The sequence below is a fragment of the Globicephala melas genome, chromosome 4, assembly GCF_963455315.2.
Source record: "Globicephala melas chromosome 4, mGloMel1.2, whole genome shotgun sequence".
NCBI classification, from domain to species: domain Eukaryota; kingdom Metazoa; phylum Chordata; class Mammalia; order Artiodactyla; family Delphinidae; genus Globicephala; species Globicephala melas.
The window spans coordinates 72,633,246-72,648,026 of NC_083317.1; the positions used below are offsets into that span (position 1 = coordinate 72,633,246).

At 45.5% G+C, this 14,781-nt stretch overlaps 1 long non-coding RNA gene across 1 annotated transcript in view; it reads right to left on the minus strand.

Moving 5' to 3' along the window:
* The window catches only part of LOC115855217 (uncharacterized), a 40,198-nt gene extending 26,217 nt beyond the window's left edge, over window positions 1-13,981 (minus strand). The window contains exons 1-2 of the long non-coding RNA XR_009563608.1: window positions 13,777-13,981; window positions 7,445-7,532 (exon numbers count right to left, since the gene is read on the minus strand). This is a non-coding gene — a long non-coding RNA (uncharacterized lncRNA). The remainder of the gene's footprint in view (window positions 1-7,444; window positions 7,533-13,776) is intronic.
* Between the last annotated feature and the right edge of the window lie 800 nt (window positions 13,982-14,781).

Below are 14,781 nucleotides of genomic sequence, written 5' to 3' on the forward strand. Positions count from 1 at the left end.
TCTAAAGTACATAACCTTAGGTAGAGTTCCCTGTGCTATACCATGTGTGCCCATCCGTTGTCAATTTTATACATAGGGAGGGGATATCTGTATGTGTACGTCTGATTCATTTTGTTATGCAGGGGAGGCCGACACAACATTGTAAAGCAACCATACTCCAATAAAAATTAATTTTTAAATAAAGTAAATAACCTTGTGAAGCAGGCAGAATGGTGATATTATCATCCCTAACAAAGAGATGAGGAAAAGGTCCAGCAAGCAAAAATGACTTGTCTGTAATCAGCCAAGAGGGGCACATGAGAACGTGGATGCCTCAGTGCAGTTCCCCCTGGCCCAGGCTGTTTCCGGACCCAGAGCTGAGCTTCAAGAGATGCAGCAAAACAGGTGTGAACAGCCAGCAAGATGTAAGTCACAGGAAAGCTATCAATGTCAAAATGTGACAAACAATTCTGAATATCCTGTGGACAGAAGGATCAGGCAAGGAGCAGCGATTTCCAGTGGGAAAGTAATGACTTCTGACAACAAACAGGGATCTCTGTCAGAAGAGCAGGAATTTCTGACAGGAGAGCAGGGATTTTTGACAGGAGAGCAATGGTTTATGACAGGAAAACAGGGATTTCTGACAGAAAATGTTGACTTCTGACAGGATATTAGTGCATTTCTGACAAGAGAACAAGGATTTCTGAAGAGTGGTGATTTTTCTCAGAACAGTGATTTTTAAAGGAAGAGGGGTGATTCCTGACCACAACAGTGATTTCTGACAGGAAAACAGGGATTGCTGATAGGAGAGCCCGGATTTCTGACAAGACATCTGTGCCCATTACATAGGACAGTAGTGATTTCTGACAGGTCTTTGACAGGAATGAGGGGTTTTTTGAGGAAGGACAAAAAGCAGCAGCACAAAACAAAATGGAAAACAACAGGGAGGAACCAAATTCCCTCTGAAAGTAGGGAATTGTTGGTCCTGGGTGTGGAGGGAGGTTCATCGATAATAAGAACAAGCTGGATCTGGGGAGGCTCAAATTGGGCGAGATCTTGGGTCCAGCATGTCATTCGGCAGAGGGGGATTGAGTGGGCTGGAGGGAGAGTATCTAGAAGATTTACATCACCGATGTGAACCTAAATGACTACGAAATGCCTTCCCATCAAGAGACCTGGAGGAAGTCGAAGAGAGGTAAATCTGCTCCTTCTTCGGACCCCCCCCCCACCGCAACCCAGAAATAACAAAGCCTTGGTTTTGACTCAGGAAATTCGAATGAAAGCTTTAGCCCTCTTAATTAATTACAGATCCTTGGCAAAGGGGTAGGGGAGGAGGGAAATGATCTCTCTAAAGCTCTCGCCCTACAGTTATTCAGGAATGAGATCCTAGCTTGGTGAGAAGTCAGCCTTGTGGTAGAGAGGAAAATGAATTAAAGGAGATGGAGGTACCAATAACGAGCCTCTGATAAAAAAAAAATCCTAGTCTTAAGGGAAAGTGCTTCCCTTCGTCCCGGCTCACCACGCATGCGCCTGAGACTCGCGCGTCCGGGGGAGCCCAGCAACCTGGCCTGGGTCACCGGCCGGAGCCTTTTCCCGCAGGTGGTGAGGTTTCCTGTGAGGAAAAGCCCAGCAGTGCATAGTGAAGCAGGATATGTCTCAGAGGGAAGGAATGCTTTTTCAGAGGGAACGAACGCTTTTTCTCGCAGACTGAGCTCTCATTGACCCCCAGCTCCAGGCACCACATCCACCACGTGACTAGATTCCTGCGGGCACGAAGCGCTAGGAGAATTCTGATTGTGCAGATCCCCCGAGCAGCTGCAGCCTCCCGAGCCAGGAGCTGCAGGCTTGTACTTCCGACCGGATGCAGGGCTCAGCACAGCTCTTCACACTCAGCGCTGCAGGCCTGCGGCGGAGATGGACACGCACGGTGCCCAGCAGAGGACCACCCCCGACATCCCCTCTCCCCCTTTTGCTCTCTCTGGGGACCGCTTTCCTCCTACAGACCCAGGGAGCGTGGTCTTTCCTTTGCAGCTGCTACCACCTCTCCTCCCTCTTGGGGTTCCTTTCTACCCCACACTTGATTCAGAGAAGGACACGAAATTCCCCAACTTTCCTCCCCGCCACCCCTTGATGCCCCTGACTGACCTTCCAGCTATTTTATTGCTGCATATGTCAACTAGGAAATAGGATGGTCATTATAAAATTACAGATGAGAAGCAAATTTGAGATTTTTTTTTTTTAATCTCAAAAAATTTGCATTTCTGAAGAGAGCAGTGATTTTTCTCAGGAGATGCTAGGTGGCCGGTCCTGCCTCACTCTGAGAACTGCCCTAATAGACCTTCCCAGGCAAAGCCCTTTCCTGCGTTCCTGTCTGAGGAGGCAGGTGAAATCTCTTATGTCCTCAGTGTGATTCTTAGTCCTTCATTGCCTGGGTCACTGCTTATCCACAATTTCCCAGGGAGAGCAGCAGTGGGAAACAGCAGGCTGTTCAGAGCCTCCAGATCAGTTCCTTTCTGTGAAGACTCAAAAAGAAGTCTTCCTAGCTGGGTGATTTGGGGCAAGTTGCTTAACCTTGCTAAGCCTTAGTTACCTCATCTTTATAATGGGGATAAAAATGCCTACTTCACATGATGGTTGAGGTGATTAAATGAAATTGTGTGTGTGTGTGTGTGTGTGTGTGTGTGTGTGTCTAGTATCTGGCATCCAGTAGGCTTCATAAATTGGGTCTCCTTACTTCTCACTGGGGTGAGCAGGGCCACAGCAGGAAAGACCGTGCAGTTTGTACCAGTCTGAAGGCACCCAGCTGAGCAGCTGAGCCAGGCTGAAATACCATGCGTGCTTCACTTTCAGTGTCAGGTGCCCTGGGTGGGGCTGTTCCACACAAAGACTACAGTATGTGTCTTGTGCACAAAGGCACCATAGGGCAGGCAGCAGCTACTGGGTGTCTGTGCTGGCACCCAGCCCACCCTGCTGGGGAAAGAGAGAAGGGCACTTGTAAGGCAAGCCTTTATCTTACCCCCTGCCTCACAGTTAGACCAGGTTCCCCTATTTTCCTGCTTGTCATGGGAGGCCTTGGCCAGGTGGAGAACAGCTGCCACTGCGATGGGTTCCCCATCTCTCATTAGAGGGGTCTCCTTGAGTGAGGGCTAGCCTGCTTGCACTTCCTCCTCCCAGCAGGCTTCTCACTGGGGGTGATTTGCAAGGTCTCAAACTCAGAACCTCTACCTTTATAACTCAGGGACCCCAAAGAGGCTCTCTTTAACCCCAAGCAGGGTTTTTTTCCCCTTTTCCCCAGCAGGAAAAGACTAAAAGATTGGGGAATTCCCCGGCAGTCCAGTGGTTAGGATGCCGTGCTTCCACTGTAGGGGTCACAGTTTCGATCCCTGGTTGGGGAACTAAGAACCCACAAGCCACGTGGTGCAGCAAAAAAAAAAAAAAAAAAATGGAGTTCAAGGCCCCAGCCATCCTGAGTCTCTACGTAGCTTGCATGGGAACGGGCTTCCTGTGCAGGGCTGCCTTGATCATTACCCCTTTTCATCTTCATTTCTGTCTCAAATAGTTGGTAAGACACAAGACAGGGGTACATCTCCAAGAGGTAACCTGTATATTTCCCTTTTGCTCTGCTTCTCACTGGTACACAAGGGCACTCTAGTCCACACTGAGAGAAATACACACAAGCGCATACAATTCAATATCAAAAAAAACCAACCCAACCAAAAATGGGCAGAAGACTGAAATAGACATTTCTCCAAAGAAGAAACATAGACGGCCAACAGGCATGTAAAAAGATGCTCAACATCGCTAATTATCAGAGAAGTGCAAATCAAAAAAAAAAAAAAAATCACAATGAGGTATCACCTCACACCAGTCAGAATGGCTATCATCAAAAAAGTCTACAAATAATAAATGCTGGAGAAGGTGTGGAGAAAAGGGAACCCTCCTACACTGCTGGTGGGAGTGTAAATTGGTGCAACCGCTATAGAAAACAGTATGGAGGGTACTTAAAAAAATAAAAATAGAGCTACCATATGATCCAGCAATCCCACTCCTGGGCATATATCCAGAAAAGATGAAAGAAAATCTAATTCGAAAAGGTACATGCACCCCAATGTTCATAGCAGCACTATTTACAAGAGCCAAGACATGGAAGCAACCCAAGTGCCCATCAACAGGTGATTGGCTTAAGAAGATGTGTATATATATATATATGTATATATACAATGGAATATTACTCAGCCATAAAATAGAATGAAATATTGCCATTTGCAGCAACATGGATAGACCTAAAGAATATCATACTAAGTGAAGTAAGTTAGGCAGAGAAAGACAAATATAATATGATATCACTTACATGTGGAATCTAAAAAATAATACAAATGAATCTATGTACAAAAGAGAAAAAAATCCACGGACATAGAAAACAAACTTATGGTTACCAAAGGGAAAAGGGAGGTGGGAGAGGGATAAATTAGGAGTATGGGATTAACAGATACACACTATTATACATAAAATAAAAAAAAAACAAGGATTTACCATATAACACAGGGAATTATATTCAATATCTTGTAATAACCTATAATAGAAAATAATCTGAAAAAAATATAAATATATAAGTGAAACAATAAATAAATATGGAAACCACAGAACCTGGGTTTAGACACAAAAGCTCAGAGAGTGCTTGTGGAACCAGATTTTCTTCTCCCCGAGACTAGACAGAACTGAGCTTGGGGAGGCAGGAAGAGGCAGCTGGGCCAGGATGAGAAGAGGGAAAACACCTGAGTCCTTGAAATGGGGGAGGGGCGGGGGAAGAAGGGAGCCCGTGGAGGCATTCAGTGTGGGGCTCAGTGTGAACCCTCACTGGGCACCAGCTCTCAGTGCTTATAAGGCCTGGAACAGCAAATGATGGCCTGGGGAGCAGGGATGAGGCCAAGGGGGAAAACCCCACTCCTGAATGGAACTAGGTGGAAATTTCTCTGTGTAAGTAGGAGCAGTGATGAACTCTATGCTGCTGAAGGGTTTGACTGTGGTGAGAATGCTCTTCTCAGAAGAAGGAATTTCCAGTGGAAGAATTATTTAGGGAAATCTGGAACCATTTTAGCAAAAATCCTCAATTTAGTGCACAAAACTAATTGAATTTCTCAGGTAATTGAAATGTCTTTTTTTGTACTGTTTTAAGAAGGAAGAGGTAAATAATAAGAAATCAAAAACCAATCAAGGGGGCTTCCCTGGTGGCGCAGTGGTTGAGAGTCCGCCTGCCGATGCAGGGGACATGGGTTCGTGCCCCGGTCCGGGAAGATCCCACATGCCGTGGAGCGGCTGGGCCCGTGAGCCATGGCTGCTGAGCCTGCGCGTCCGGAGCCTGTGCTCCACAACAGGAGAGGCCGCGGCAGTGAGAGGCCCGCGTACCGCAAAAAAAAAACCAAACAAACAAATCAAGGATTTATTTTTAAAATCAACAAAATATCAACACCTTCCAGGGACTCCCCTAGTCAGCACAATCCATCCCTATTACACTTTTAAAAAAGGAGCAGTTGATGTTCCGAAGAATGACCTAGAATCACTAGGGCATCAGAGGGAAGTTTCAGTTCACTCAGCTGCCAGAATCCCTATTTCCTTTGCATTATAGTGAAGTGGAGCTTGACCATATTTCTGAATTAACACAAGCTCCTTGAAAGTGATTTTTTAAGAATTCTAACATCTTTTGGATAAAGGTGACACTGTATATAAATTGAAGGTACTGTAATTTGGGAATGAGCTAGTCTTTGAGAAGAACCCCATGTGGTTGCATCCTGTAGACATTTAACTAGAATGGTTCATGCCAGTGGTTCTCAACTGGGCGGGGGAAGAGGGGCATCATTCCCCCTGGCCTAGGAATATTTGGCAATGTCTGCAGACAGTTTTGGTTGTCACAACTCGGGATGGGGGGGGCAGGGGCAGGGGCAGGATGCTACTGCTGTATATTAGGGAGCAGCCAGGGATGCTGCTCAACATACTACAATGCACAAAACAGCACTCCACGACAAAGCAGTATTGGATCCAAAATGTCAGTAGTGCTGAGGTTGAGAAATCATGGCTTGCGGTAATGAAAAAAGAAGATATGCTCCAAGTGAGGACCAATAGGGTGGCTGCCCCAAGACTACTCACAGGCCTCAGGGCCAGGTTCAGCCCTGTCAGCCATTGCTCGGGGCTGGTCTCAGCTTACCCAAGCTCTTAGGATGGCTATATGATCTACAGCCAAGACATTCATCTGCAATGAAATACAACAGTCAGGATGTCCAGCTGCTCTCAGCTGGCAGCAAGGATACTCAGTTGAGCCTGGAGTGGAACAGAAGGAGTTGTTCCACCAGGACCTGAGACTGAGTCTCTAGGTCAGTGCACATCTTCCCGGGCAGGGCTGCAAGGGTGCTGCCTCATCTGAGTGGAGCTACCTCCTCTGGCTTCCACTGGCAACCAAGCCTTCTTGTAAACAACACCTTGTTTCTTTGGATACGTTAATGTCATCGGTAAAGTCTGACTTCAGCCTGGGGCCAGAGTCCACTTAAGATGATTGTATTACTTGCCTCTGACCTGTTCATTATATTTACATTTCACTGTTCAATGCAGGATTTCCTGATTTGAGAGCAGAGGGAAGTCTTTTGAGAAGCCAACTAATCTGTGAGTGCTTGGTGGTTGAATAACTCACACAGTTTGCTTTAATCTAGTACCAGTATTTGTCAAAATTATTAATACAATGTAGCAATTAAACAGTGGACATAACTCATAATAGCTTTTGGTCAGTATGTATTTTCTTAATCGACAAATACTGTAAGTACAAATATCATGTGGGAGCGGGTCTGGGGAAGATTTTGATGATAAAAAGGAGGGCTTATACCGGAAAAAGTTGGGAACCACTGGTTTGACTCTCAGAACGTGAATTTCCTATATTTCTTAGTTCTTGAGCAGGGAGGCACAGTACCCCGGGGTTGCCCTCCACCCCCATGCTCCAAAGGATCTGCTTGGTTACTCTGTCCCTAGGGACACATCGAGAACAGTGCATGCTTTACAAGTTCTAAAACGTTTTCACATCTGTTCTCTCATTGGCTCTTCCAAGCTCCAGTGAGGAAGGTGGAACAGTGGCTATCACTTCTAATTTAGGGATTAGGGCAGGGCTTGGTGACCTGATTCACCTCAGGATCTATAGCTCCAGAGCTGGGGCCTGGGCCCCATCTGACTCAGGACCCAGAGTTCTTTCCACTCTCCTTGCATTGGTAATAGACCCCTCTGAATGTTCTGATCCACCGAATACTGAACTCCACTCCATAGTAACTAGTGGATAAAAAGATCCAAGAAGTATTTAAGAGTTTTGATGAACTAGTCTTTCATGTACTTCTGAATCCCAGCTAGTTTCTGAGAATTGCACAAATGTAAAGAGAGCAGAAAGTAATGAAACAGCCCATGTTCTGTTGCCATGGAAACCCATGCTTACCTTAGGGTTCATATTTGGTACAATTTCCTGAAATTCCTCTTGAGGGTTCCAAGTGATCTTGGGGTTCTCTGAACCTTGCTTTTGTAATCTGAAAAGGGAAAAAATACCGAACCAGATTGTTTTATCTTTGACATTCTATTAGTCTAAATCTATGAGTTCTATTAGCATCATCAAAGGAAGAACTCTCTAGGATAAATGAATGTTTTGTCACCTCTGTGTAAGAGATATCCATCTAATCATTCATTCATTCACCTAGTCACTCAACAAACATTGATCAAGTGTAAGGTACTATGCTAAGCTCTATACAGAGTACAAACTTGAAAACGTCTATTGAACACAAATCTGTGCAGCTATCCTCTGTAAGAAAATCAAGAACAACTACAAAAAAGTCATTATAATTGGCTTACAGCTGATGCTTTAAACCACTTTTGACGAAAAGTTAAGAGCTCTTCTATTGGAATGTAAAGTATGCAGACAAAGAAAATTTCTTGCAAGTGACTCAGAAATTCTCTCAACTCTAAACAGGCTCTCAAATGGCTATAGTGGTTAGAGAAAACTAGTAATGGAACTCTTTACCTTCAGTTCTCTGTGATGAGAATCTAAAATTTCATCATAAAAACTTCAAAACAAGTTCCAGTGCAACTGTCTCAAGGGCAAGGAAAAGAATATTTGTCAGATTTAACCTAGAGTCTGGTATTGACTGCTGTCCACTAAGGGACTTTCCTCCTGTCTTAATAAAATTTTTATACAGTATAATTCCATTATTCATACAATATCTTTTCATTTGATCAAGAAGTAACAACCTTTTATTTGGTAGGGGGAGATGAGATTGATTTGGCAAATGGAAATCAAGGAGATATTTCTAGATGGATGTTTTTATTTTCACTGTTATATGAAAGATGACAAAATTAGGCAGGAAATTACAAAAGCCTATGACACAAAGGAGGAAATTACTTGTGTGTGGTACCGTGTAGAGAGGATACACTGAGAAGGTGCTGCAGACAGATAAAGTGAGGGGCTCACCAAGCTTTATTTTTTTTTCGTTTCTGAGCATCACTGTCCACACCAATACCAAGCACCATGCCCCGAGCAGGGGTACAAAGACGGGTAAGATGCTGTCCCTGCTTTCAAGGTACCTGTAGTCCATTTGGGGGAAGCTGAGCCAGGTAACTGGACAGTTCCAGCTCAGTGTGATCAGGACCCCAATGAGGCCAGTACTGGGATTACAGGCATACATAGCAGGGCCCTCACACCCAGGCTGGGGGCCTCTGGTGCTGCCTGGACAGGAGTCCTATCAACATGCTTTCCAGGACTGATGTTTCACCTGTGGCTCTGAAGAGATTAAATATATACAAAATCACAGGTGTGATAAGAAACCCCTCAGAGGAATAACAAGGGACGTGAAAATACCATCAAATCCTCTAATGCCTTTATTCAGTTACACTTGGAAAGAGGAGACAGGTACACACGAAGCCTCTGGGGTCGACAACACCTTCCTCCCAGGTTTGCTCAGATTGTTAGGGGATCTCCAGGGACATCCATTCTTCCCATTAGCAGTGCGTTGGGCCGAAGGATGCACCACGGCTGCACTAATATTCGCTATATTGGATTACGAAGCTGAGTAATTGCCATGTAAGTGTCAAGTAATGGTGAGAGAGTTCATCTGTGTTTTCATTCATTTGGACAGCAATTAATTTGTACCTAAATTAACAATAAAAATGGTTATGTGATCCAATAAAGTAGAAATGGTGGCAGGAAAAAAATATAATGTCTGTTTTACCCTACTAGCAAGGCCAAATCACTCTTTTCCCCTCCCACTGTTGTCTTTCTGGAGAAGGTTATTTTCAGGCAGGCAGAGCAGGAACCGGGCGTGCGTGCTGGCCCCTGTCAGAGGTCCAGCCTGAAAGGCTGTGGACAGGAAAATGGGATTTGTGGGATGAAAAGTATTGTTGACTTGAAATGGTACAGGCAGGTCACTACTGCAGCATGCTCCCAAGTAAGGCCAGGAAACAGGCCCTCTGGAATTGTTTAAGGCAAAGATAGACACAAACTCAGATGTTAACACAGAATTAACAAACTGGTGCTTTTGGGCAGCATATGGCTAGCAGACACATTTGTCATGAAAGGGTTTTAAGTCTTTGGATTTGTTGCCAATGTTTAAAAATTAGGCTATTTCACATGAATATTCAGATCTCCAGTTCTCTTGAGAAGCTGGAATATTGTCTGCACTGCGTCTACATTCCTGCTTGGCAAAACTTGGTTGGAGCTCAGTGGTCACCGTTCCCTTTAGTCAGGTAGTGCTTGCCAGTTTACTGCAGTCCCCACCACTGCCTATTGTCCTGTACTGTGCCTGCCTCTCTCGTTATTAACTTGGCTGGCTCCTGCAGGAGTTTCTAACCCCTGTTTTCACATTTGCTTAGTCACTTACAGAAGTAACCTGCTTTGTTCACTCTTTATATCGGCTTCACTTTTTAACTTCCTGGATCATTTTGTTTTTATAGAGTTTGGATGTCTTGGGCATAGAGGGCTCTCCCTAACCAAAAGTCTTACGCCTGCTGCTATGCTGTTTGGTTTTGGCATTGAACCTTTTGCCATAGAACCATAGACCTATCCAAAGGGAAGTTACTTTGGAGAGCATCCTATCCACCTGCCTCATTTAGAAACTGAGTCTCATAGAGGCCAAGGTACTTGTTTAAGTCACACAGAAACTTGAGACAGAGCCAAGACTGGAACCAATTCTGGTATTTTTCCTACTACATTTCAGCCCCTTCTGGGTGCTCATTCATGATACTGCATGTCTCAAAGCAAGAATATAATTTCTCAAGTTATTGTTCAATCTTCCCACATTTGAAAAGTTTGAACAATGTAGCCCTGTTGGGCACGGCTATCTGCTCTCTAAGATGGCCCCTGGTGATGAGTTACAGTATTTAAAGCTTATTATCTGATTCCATCTGCTGACTTCTGAGAGCCTTGAACTGGGAGTGAGGCCAACTGGGTTGGAGTCCCAGCTCTCCCTCTTACCAGCTGTGTGACCTTGGGCAAGTTTCCTCACTTCTCTGAGTCAGAATTTCCCAAGTGCAAGACAGGAATGTCTGCCCCACAGGACGTTATGACCATCACGGGACATAACAAACATGAAAGTTCTCAGAAAAATGTAAAAAGTTAGATAAATACAAGTTACTATTACAGGCTATTGAGCTTAGATATCAGAGAATCCCAGAATTCCCTCGTTTTACAAGTGAGGCACTGAGCCTCAGGGAACAGGGTCATCCAGCCAGCTATGGGCAGAACTCAGATTAGAGAGCAAGTCTCAAGTCTTCCCTGCTATTACCATAGTTGGATTCACAGATCTCAGTTAAAGCCATGTGGGCCCCAGCACGTGGGCAGCTAGCCACGGGGTGAAATGGGAAACGCCGTAACCTCCCCTCACAAAGGTTTGGGGAATCAGGGTCCCAGCCTCAGACACAGAACAATTCAAGGGCTCTCATTCTAAGGGCAGAGCCCACACTCGCTGGTGGCTGATTCCCAGTCTGTGAGCATGAACTTGGGAGACATTATACTGTGCAAATGAATGCTGTTTTTGCAAATTTGTGGGACCTGCCAGCTCTCTCAGTTTAACTAGATCTCTGCAGTGACATCCAGACATGTTCTGCATTAAATTAGAGCTGGTAATTTCAGAGGGAAACAGCTCTGAAATGGCAAGAAAGACAAAAATCTGTTCCTTGAAAAATGACACCATATGTGCCCGCATCGCTGCAGTTAGGGTAAAAGGCTTTTCCTCCCTTTGTTTCTCCTCAAGCCGCCAATGTTAATGTCAGATTTGCAAAAGAACCATATACTAATGGAACCCAAATTAGCTCTAAAATTAGATCTTAACAAGAAACTGGAGGCTAGCTCAAGGCAAGCAGATTTCTCTGACTGTGAGACAGAAAGCATTTTAGCAAAGCAGCCGCATATTGATATTCTCAAGCCTCAAAAAAGATCTCTCTTTGCTCTGAGTGCACAGCCTGCTGCCTGCCTGTGCGTCAGGAACTGGCAGCTCAACCTGCAGTTTTAAGAAAACCTTCCCTCAAGCAAAGCAGCTATTGGGAGTCTGGAGTGTGGGTGAGGAGAAAGGGATTTCGGGGGTCAGATCTGGGTTGGAGACTGGGTCCTGGGAGTGGTAATGTTCCAGATTTTAGAGGATGTTTCATTGTCGCTGTTTGTCTGACACCTTTAGAGAACCCAGAGACTATGGAAAAACCAGTGATGGAAAATATTTATATAGATAAGCAATATTTAGCAGCTAAAACGGCTAATTGTGAGTTATCTTCCAGCATCCTGAAAAATTACCATCTGAAAATTTTTCTAAAGAGTATCCTATCAGTAGTAACATTTCTAAGATGTTAATAGAGAGGTAAATTTCATTAACGGGCCTCCAGACCCACCAAGTTTTTGCTACCCCTGGTTCCTCAGTGGCTGCATGTTAGAATATGAAGGTCGATGGGTCTACATGTTGAAAGCCACTTTGTTTTTGGAGTTTCTCCAGGTTTGTGGACCAGGGTTGGGGGCAGGAGGGCACAGGAGGTAGAGTCGGTGGTTAGAACCACTGACACCTACCCAAGGAAAAAAACAAAAGAGTGAAGAAACCAAAGTAAAGAAGCAGTTGGGGAGTAGCAAGAAGATGGCATTAGTTTAGGTGTGGGGTAGTGTGAATTAGTCATCCTTCTATCAGGAAAAATGTATCCAGTTCTTGTAGATGAGGTGCCTATGTTCTCATACACTCCGAGAACTCCTGTTTGGCCAAGGAGCACCTCTGAACCTGACATTTGGGGCACGTGAGTGCAATTCATCTTCACGTCCTTAACACACATTGAGCACTGTCGGTTGAGCATTGGGGTGGCTGGGCTGAGGAAGTCCTCCTCTCAGCCTCACAGAGCTCAGTCTATTGGGATGATAAAATGGGTACACAGAAAACCAAAATATAAGCAAAAGGGAGTGAGAACTGTGAGAAAGGGCCTGAAAAAGTGCTCGGGGGCTGCAGATGAAGGAGCGATTAGTTCTGTGTTGTGAATTATCTGGGGAGTCTACACAGAAGAGGTGACATCTGAACTGGTCCAGGAAGGATGGGCAGGAAATTAGTTCCAGGACTTTTAGACCATCAGAGGCCAAACTCTAAGCCTATTTGTAAAGAAAAAAGATGGTGTCATGGAAGAAGCTCTGGCTTGAATTCTAATCCCAGTTCAACATTAAAGATTGCTGTGTATCTTCAACCAATTCATTTAACTTCTCTGGCAATTAAACAAGATGGTGTATATGAATGTAAGAGATAAAACCCTCCACAAATGCTAGTTGTTAGTAATGATACGTGTACTGCCTCACAGGGTTGTTATGCGACTTCCTTGAAACTGCTATTCAAAAGAAAGTTGTTTTATAAAAAAGTCTAGAACCTTCTGGCCCCAGAAAGAACCACAAATGTACTAAAGGTTTACTGAATTATCGACAACTGAAGCCCAGAACATTTTAGGTTAGCTGGAATTATAACTGGCAGAAACATATTTCTTGTTAAATAAAAAAGAGCCTTTTAAGTGAAACGAGTATCAAGTTCTCTAATGATGCTTATAAATCAATTTTTAAGATGAAAAACTTGCTATCATAATTACTCATTTTTCCTGGTACTGCTTGGCAGGACAAATCCCATCAACTCACAACCTCTTGTGTCAATACAAATACATCCATCTCCTCCGATTATCTCTATGGTTTAGGATACGTGGTGCAAATACACTGACATTGGTGAGCGTGGGCTTGCATTCTGTCTTTTTCTAAATCTGCCAAAGAGCTTCAGCAGGTGATTTCTAGCAAATCCTACTCATCAATAAAACAACCTCCCCTTGAATCTATCCTTCAAACTCAAGAAAAAGAAAGACTCCCAATTAAAAACAAAAACAGGCTAAGGCTTCCGGGAAGATGGCGGACGAGTAAGACGCGGAGATCACCTTCCTCCCCACAGATACACCAGAAATACATCTACACGTGGAACAACTCCTACAGAACACCTACTGAACGCTGGCAGAAGACCTCTGACCTCCCAAAAGGCAAGAAACCCCCCCACGTACCTGGGTAGGGCAAAAGAAAAAAGAATAAACAGAGACAAAAGGAAAGGGACGGGACCTGCACCAGTGGGAGGGCGCTGTGGAGGAGGAAAGCTTTCCACACACTGGGAAGCCCCTTCGCGGGCGGAGACTGCGGGTGGCGGAGGGGGAAAGCTTTGGAGCCGCGGTGAAAAGCATAGCAACAAGGGTGCGGAAGGCGAAGCGGGGAGATTCCTGCACAGAGGGCTGACCAGCACTCACCAGCCCGAGAGGTTTGTCGGCTCCCCCGCCGAGGCCGGCGGGGCTGGAAGCTGAGGCTCAGGCTTCGGTCGGAGCGCAGGGAGAGGACTGGGGTTGGCGGCGTGAACACAGCCTGAAGGGGGTTAGTGCACCACGGCTAGCCGGGAGGGAGTCCGGGGAAAAGTCTGGATCTGCCGAAGAGGCAAGAGACTTTTTCTTCCGTCTTTGTTTCCTGGTGCAGGAGGAGAGGGGATTAAGAGCGCTGCTTAAGGGAGCTCCAGAGACGGGCGCGAGCCGCGGCTAAAAGCGCGGACCCCAGAGACGGGCATGAGACGCTAAGACTGCTGCTGCCGCCACCAAGAAACCTGTGTGCGAGCACAGGTCACTATCCACACCCCCCTTCCGGGGAGCCTGTGCAGCCCGCCACTGCCAGGGTTCCGGGATCCAGGGACAACTCTCCCGGAAGAACGCACTGCGCGCCTCAGGCTGGTGCAACGTCACGCCGGCCTCTGCCGCCGCAGGCCCGCCCCGCACTCCGTGCCCTTCCCTCCCCCCAGCCTGAGTGAGCGAGAGCCCCCGAATCAGCGGCTCCTTTAACCCCGTCCTGTCTGAGCGAAGAACAGACGCCCTCCAGCGACTTACACGCAGAGGCGGGGCCAAATCCAAAGCTGAGCCCCTGGGAGCTGTGAGAACAAAGAAGAGAAAGGGAAATCTCTCCCAGCAGCCTCAGAAGCAGCGGATTAAAGCTCCACAATCAACTTGATGTACCCTGCGTTTGTGGAATACATGAATAGACAACGAATCATCCCAAATTAAGGAGGTGGACTTTGAGAGCAAGATTTATGATTTTTTTCCCCTTTTCCTCTTTTTGTGAGTGTGTATGTATATGCTTCTGTGTGAGATTTTGTCTGTATAGCTTTGCTTCCACCATTTGTCCTAGGGTTCTATCTGTCCGTTTTTTTGTTGTTGTTGTTTTGTTTTGTTTTAATTTACTTTTTCTTAATAATAATTTTTTTATTTTAATAA